Raw genomic sequence first — 7634 nt, 5'->3', positions numbered from 1 at the left:
TCCCAAATGTTTCATGATCTGTGGATTCCATCCTTATGAGAAAAAAAGCAGACTGGGTAAAACTGATTGGAAATTCTGGATGGCTGGGTAGAGACTGTCAACTGTAGATTTCATTATATGGCAAAAGGTGGTCAGTCAGCCTTTTTTTGGTTGGCGATTATTAAAAACCAGTGATGTTTTGCTTGGGTTGGTTTCCCCTTCTGGATGTCACACTGCACTCTTTGGGTCATTGTGCATGGCCTGAACACAAGGACTGGTGAGTTATACTGCACCTCCTTAAAGGACCTTTGTTCACTCTTTGTTTTATTTATTTATTTTAAAATATTTGTTTATTTGGCTGAAACAGGTCTTAGCTGTGGCACGTGGGATCCTTAGCTGCGGCATGTGAACTCTAAGTTGCAGCATGTGAGCTCTAGTTCCCTGACCAGGGATTGAACCCAGGCCCCCTGCATTGGGAGAACAGAGTCTTAGCCACTGGACCACCAGGGAAGTTGTTGATTTTTGTTTTAAAGATCTGCTTGGAAGTTACATGTGTCTCTAGTTTCAACAGGGAGGGAGTTTGTGTTTCTGTTTTTTGGTTTCTGTGTCATGTTCCTGTAATTTTTAATCTCTCTCCAACTGACTTTTTCCTCAGCCTGTAAACATGCATAAGCCTCCCTCATCTCAAAAACAAAACCCCAATCTATCCCCTCCCCCAGCCTCTGCTTCCCCTTCTGGATGTCACCCACTCCCTCTGCCTTCATAACCACAGGCCTTAAAAAAATTAGTAACTATTTCAACTTCCTCACCTCCCTCTCACGCTTCAAAAACAGCAGTCTTATTTCTGTCCTTGCCTTTCTTCCAAGACTGCTTTGGCCCAGAAGACCAGTGATTTCCATATTGCCACACCCAACTGACCCTTTTTTTCTCTCTATGATTTTTGGCCCATTGAACATGTCCTTCTTCACAAACACTCTCTTCCCTTGACCTCCATCCAAGTGACCTCTCTGCTGCGCCTCCTCAATCTTCCTCATCTATTCCTTTTCCTCTTCCTGCTCCTTCCATGTCGGTTTTCCTGAGTCTGTTCTTGGCCTCCTTTCTCTTCTCATTCTAGACTCTCCTTAGATAATCTCATCTACTCCCAAGACCTCAACAACCACTTACTCTATGCTGATAACTCTCAAAGCTAAATTTCAAATTCAGACATCTCTCTTTGTATTCATTTCCTAGGGCTACTGTACAAATAACCACAAACTTGGCTTAAAGCAACAGAAGTTAATTTTCTGACAGTTCCTTTGGCTACACAAACGTGTAGTGTCATGGTGTCAGCATGGTCAGTTCCTTCTAGAGTTTCTGAGGCAGAAACTGTCGCCATGCCGCTCTCGTAGCTCCTGGAGTTGCTGGCAATTCTTAGCCTTCCTCAGCTTGTAGGTTTATCACTCCAGTCTCTGCCATTATCTTCACATGCTGTTCTCTCCAGGTGGCTCTCTGTGTCGTCACATTTCTGATTTCTGATAAGGACACCGATCATTGGATTTAGGGTCCACTGTAATCCAGTAAAGAACCTGCCTGCAATTCAGGACACCCGGGTTCAATCCCTGGGTTGGGAAGATCCCCTGGAGAAGGGAATGGCAGCTCACTCCAGTATTCTTGCCTGGAGAATTCCATGGACAGAGGAGTCTGGCAGGCTATAGTCCATGGGGTCACAAAGAGCTGTACATGACATGTAATGACTTTTACTTCACTAATCCAGTATGATCTTATCTAAGTTTGCCTAATTTCATCTGCAATGATCCTACTCCCATATAAGGTCATGTTCTGAGGTTCCAGATGGACATGAAATTTTGGGGAGACACTATTCACCATTCAAGTCCAGTTTTGCGTATTCAGCTTCTTCCTGGACGTGTCTAGTTAGATAGCTTCAAACAGACTCCTCAGACCCAACATAGCCAAGCTGCTCGGATGATTTCCACTGTCACTCCTACTCCTCAACTTGATCTTCCTCTGATTTTCGCTGCCTCAGAGATGATGTCACCATTAAGTTATCAAAGCCAGAAATCAGGATCAATCTTGACTCCTCTCTGTTTCTAACCATCCCACCTAAACTTTGGCTGAATATTGCTAAATCTACCTCCTTAATAGTTCTAGATGTCTCCACTTCTCCATCCCCATTGTATTAGTTATTATAAGTTTGGCTGTAAGTAATAGAAAACCTAATGTAAACTGGCTTAGATAATAAGAAAATTATTTAGTTCGTTTCACAGACATTAATGCAGTAAGGTAAGCTTCAGGCTTGATTGACCCACTGATGTTGCAATAACTTGGTTTTTTTCCATCTTTGTTTTACTGACTTCAGTGTTGGCTGCGTTGTAAGCCTGGTTGCTTTCATGAATTGGGTGTTTTCCAGTAGCATTTGGGGCTGTGTGTTTCATTGTTCACTTCCATCAGAAGAGAGAGAGTGGCTTCCTGTGACTTTCTAAAGTGAAAAAGAACTTTCCCAACCTCCTTCAACCTCTGAACCTCATGCCTTACAGCCAGAATAACGAGGTTAACATTTGGACATATTTACTTCAGATCTTTTAAAAAAAATAAACCTTACAGATAGAATCAAAGATTCCTTTGTACTCCCCCCAGTCTTATTCCCTTCAATTCTTTCTGAGACCCAACCACTATTCTGAAGTTAGTATGGATGTTCCTCATCTATGTTTGTACATTTCTAGTACATACTTATAAGGATATATATGTATAACTTTTATGTTCTGCAAAAATAAGTATATATAAAAATATTTGTGTATCATTTTCTATGTTTTGCAAAGCTAAATACATAATGTACATATAAATTAGATACATATAAATGTAAGTAACACATATAAATTCTGCAAATCCCTTTCTTTCTTCAACATTATATTTTTTGAATCTGTCCATGCTGATACATTCACTCACTTTATGGACTGTCTAATATTTCATAGTGTGAATTTGTTGTTCAGTTGCTCAGTTGTGTCCCACTCTTTGTGACCCCATGGACTGCAGCATGCCAGGCTTCCGTGTCCTTCGTGGTCTCCTGGAGTTTGCTCAAACTCATGTCCACTGAGTCGATGATGCCATCCAACCGTCTCAAACGCTGTTCTCCCTTTCTCCTCATGCCCTCATTCTTTCCCAGCATCTGGGTCTTTACTACAATTTACAGTCTTACTTTGTGTCTTTTTTAAAAAATCGTGATTTTCTGTGCTTTTCTCCCTTCACTCCTGCCTTATGACTTTTTCAATGACCTTTTTTTTCCTCCACTGGCTTGAAAAGTGTACAGTCTATTTCTTTTATTTTAGCAATTACACAGTCTTAAATGTGTCCAGTTTCTCTATGCTTCTGAACAACATAAAGATCTTAATTCTGAACTTTCTATTCCCATATTGTATGTTACTGTTTGGTCCTTTATTTCATTCACTTTTAAAAAACACTTACTTAGATTTACCAATTAATATTTTATCATTCCTTCTTGCATTTCAGTCCTTTCTTCTGGATTTGTCTTCCTTGTTACCATAGTAATTCTTCAATAGTTCTTTCAGCAAATTTATTAAAGTAATAGACTCTCTTAATCTTTGTTAAGTCTGAAATCAAATTATTTCACCCTTACTTTACATGTAAGTATAAATTTTTGATTGACAGTTATTTCCCCTGAGCAGTTTGATAATATTGTGTCATTGTCTTCTGGAAACTTGAGCAATGATGGGAAATCCACTGTCCATCTGATTAGTGTTCCTATGTAGGTAACCTGTTATCTTTAGTAGCCTTTAAGATATTCTGTTTATCTTTAATGTTCTGCAATTCCATTGGAGGTGCTGGATACGAACTTTAAAAAAAATGACATTTTGTGCTTCTTCACTTGGCAAACTCATCTCTCTTCAGCTCAGGGAACTTCCCCACTGTTACCTGTTAGGGTATTTCCTTTCTTTCCCACTACTGTTATCTTCCTCTCTCTGAACTCCTGTCTGGCGCTTCTCATCCTATAGTAGTATAGTGTGTTAGTTGCTAAGTTGAGTCTGACTCTTTTGCAACCCTGTGGACCATAGTCCCCCAGATTCCTCTGTCCATGGGATTCTCCAGGGAAGATACTGGAGAGGGAACCCATTCCCTTCTCCGGGGATCTTCCAGATCCGGGGATTGAAGCTGGGTCTCCTGCGTCACAGGCAGACTCTTGACCGTCTGAGCCACCAGGAAAGCCCTCTCACCCTATACACCACGTGTACTTCCTCTTTCTTATCTTCTGTCTCCTCATCTCTCTGTACCACATCCTGAACAACTTCCTCATCTTTGTCTTCCATTCATTAATTCACTGTATAGCAAGATCTAGTTAATTGTTCAACTCTTTACTAAATTCTGTTTAAAAAACTTAAATGTCTACCTGTTTTTTATTTCTAGAGTTTCTACTTGGTTATTTTTGTTTGTTTGTTTTGTTTTCAGACAAGACGTGGTTTTGAAAAATACTGTTTATTTGGCTGTGCCAGGTCTTATTTACATCACATGAGATCTTTGATCATCATTGCAGCATGAGGCGTCATTAGTTGCAGTGTGCAAACTCTTAGTAGTGGCATGTGGGACCTAGTTTCCTGTTTCCCTGACTTGAACCTGGGCCCCCTGCATTGGGAGTGAAGAATCTTAGCCCCCTGGATCATCAGAGAAGCCCCTCTATTTGGTTTTTTTCAAACTCACCTTTCCCCCCACAATATCTCACTTTTAATATGGATTTTACTTCTCTCTTCGTATATTTGAACATTTTAGACTTCTTTATTTTAAGTCAGCTTTCATGTTTCATGAATGGAAACATTTTTTTCAGATTATGTTTTTACCTGTAAATCCAGGGGTATAAATTTTCTCATTTATTGCATCTGCCATCTCTCCATCATGACATTTTCTTCAGTATTTGTTTCTTCAGGGGTCAGCATTTTGCTCATTCTCAAGGTTTTGAGGATTCCTATAGGGGTTATTTTGTCTTTCTCTGTGCTATTACTCTATTGGTTTCATCACTTCTGTTTCCTAATTTCTTGGAATGGAATTCTCAAACAGGCAATCTAGCATGGGTCCAGGTGCTAGCTTTGTGATTGGCTCAGTGTTAGAGTCTGATTTTTCCCCCTAGAGACTCCGGCAGATACTGAGCCCTCTTGCTGTGTTCCATGGCACAATGGTGTAGTTTTTCTAGAAACTGTTTTATCCACAAGAAAGACTTTTTCTTCTTGGCTTTGAGCAGGAAACCTGCCTCCAGCTCAAGGAGCCTAGGCCACATCTCCCGTCCTTAGAGGAGCATTAAAGTTCTTGATTCTGATACCCTATAGGACTCTGGGCTCTTGTGATGAGTGAGATCTGAGTATATTCTGTGACTGGTCATGAGGGACCTATCAAGAGATTCTTAGGTAAACTTTTTATTGAAATCTAATATACCTATGGGGCCTCCCAGGTGGCTCAGTGGTAAAGAATCTGCCTGCCAATGCAGGAGATGCAAGAGATGCAGGTTCAGTCCCTGGGTCAGGAAGATCCTCTGGAGTAGGAAATGGTAGCCTGTTCTTGCCTGGGAAATTCCATGGACAGAGGAGCTACTGAGCATGCATGCAACATACTTATAGAAGAGTGCACAAAATCTGATGAGTTTTTAAAAAGTGCACACAATTGTTTGATTGCCACACACATCAAGATATAGAACTAGTTGCCACTTTGCAGAAGCCTCCTCATACCCTCTCCAAGCACAGCAGTACTCTGCTCTGAAAGGTAACTACTCTTCCAAACCTGTACAGCATTAAATTCATTTTAACCGCTTTGTACTTCTTAAAATTTATTTGTTGTGCCAAATGGCTTGCAGGGTCTTGGTTTCCTGACCAGGGATCAAACTTGTGTCCCCTGCCATGGAAGCAGTGGACCACCAGGGAATTCCCCATTTTGTACATTATATACATGGAACTGTAAGGCACGTCTTCTTCAGTGTCTGGCTTCTTTGGCTTCTTTCTCTCAATATCAAACAATTTCATATTTGTGAGATTCTCCCATGTCATTATGTTTATTCCTAGTTTGCTCCTTTTCATTGCTGTGTGGTAGTATTCTATGAAAATATCAGTTTTTAAATCCATTCTACTGTTGATAGATATTTGAGGAGCTCCCACTTTGGGACAAATAATACTGCTATGAACTGGGTTTCCCTGTTGGCTTAGCAGTAAAGAATCTGCCTGCCAGTGCAGGAGACACGGATTCAATCCCTGGGTTGGGAAGATCCCCTGGAGAAGGAATTGGCAACCCACTCCAGTATTCTTGTCTGGGAAATGCCATGGACAGAGGAGCCTAACAGGCTACAGTCCATGGGGTCACAAAAGAGTCGGACACAACTTAGCAAATGAACAGCAACAACATTGCTATGAACATACTTATATAGGTTTTTGGTTAATATCTATAAGCATTTGTTTGGAGCATATACCTAGGGGTGAATTGCTGGGTCATACACACACAGTTTTAGTAGACATTGTCAAGCAAGTTTCCAATGTTGTACTAATTTACACTCCTACTAGAGTGTGGAGTAGTTTGCATGTTTGTGGAACTAGAATAGATTTTCCCCCTCAATTGCACAGAACTGAGAATTATTAATAGTTCTTTTAGCTCCTTTTCATGGAGAATAAATCAAGATTGATATCAAAACCCCTGGCTTATCTCTTTTATATTCCATGGTATATGTGCATGCTCAGTCACTCAGTGGTGCCCAACTCTTTGCGACTCCATGGATTGTAGCCCACCAGGCTCCTCTGTCCTTGGGATTCTCCAGGCAAGAATACTGGAATGGGTTGCCATGCCCTCCTCCAGGGAATCTTCCTGACCCAGGAATTGAACCCCCGTCTCTTGCATCTCCTGCATTGCAGACGGATTCTTTACTACTGAGCTGCCTGGGAAATCCATAGCCCATGATATGTAACTACAAAGTATATCAAAAGTACTAAGTTTTTCAAGTTCTACCATGTGCCAGGCGCTCTCCTAAGAGGCCATTTCCTCCCCATTACAACCCTATGAGGTGGTAATTATTATTGCTTCATGTTCCAGGCGAGGGAGCTGCAACTCAGGAAGATAAAGAACTGTCCCAGGACTTCAGAGCCTGAAGCAGCAGAGTTGCAGCAGCCTAACTCCAAAGCCTGGCCTCCTTACACTGCATGGCAAATACATGCCTGCATCCTCTTTCCAGAGTGCGGGCTCAGCTGTTTTCAGAAACCTCTTTTACACCTTCCTAAAGATCTAAAATTGGCTTCCCAGGTGGTGCTAGTGGTAAAGAACCTGCCTGCCAATGCAGGAGACACAGGAGACGTGGGTTAGATCCCTGGGTCGGGAAGATCCTCTGGAGGAGGGCACGGCAACCCACTCCAGTATTCTTGCCAGGAGAATCCCATGGACAGAGGAGCTTGGTGGGCTACAGTCCATGGGATTGCACAGAGTCAGACATGACTGAAGCAACTTAGCCCTCACGGACATGCAAAAATCTAAAATACAGAGCCATGTGTTGTCAGATATGACTACCTGGAATCAGTTCAGTTCAGTTGCTCAGTTGTGTCCGACTCTTTTGTGACCCCATGGACTACATGACTACCTGGAACAGGTGACATTCACCCAACTGCAGCTTGAAATCCATGCCTTTG

General features: G+C 41.6%; 1 non-coding gene across 1 annotated transcript; it reads right to left on the bottom strand.

Moving 5' to 3' along the window:
• Nucleotides 1-416: 416 nt before the first annotated feature.
• Nucleotides 417-489, bottom strand: TRNAG-CCC (transfer RNA glycine (anticodon CCC)). Its single transcript has one exon. It is a non-coding gene; the product is annotated as a tRNA-Gly (tRNA).
• Nucleotides 490-7634: the final 7145 nt, after the last annotated feature.

This window comes from Dama dama, chromosome 5 (assembly GCF_033118175.1).
Source record: "Dama dama isolate Ldn47 chromosome 5, ASM3311817v1, whole genome shotgun sequence".
Taxonomy (NCBI): Eukaryota; Metazoa; Chordata; class Mammalia; order Artiodactyla; family Cervidae; genus Dama; species Dama dama.
The sequence above is the reverse complement of the archived record's forward strand: the minus strand, read 5'-3'. Positions and strand labels throughout refer to the sequence as shown.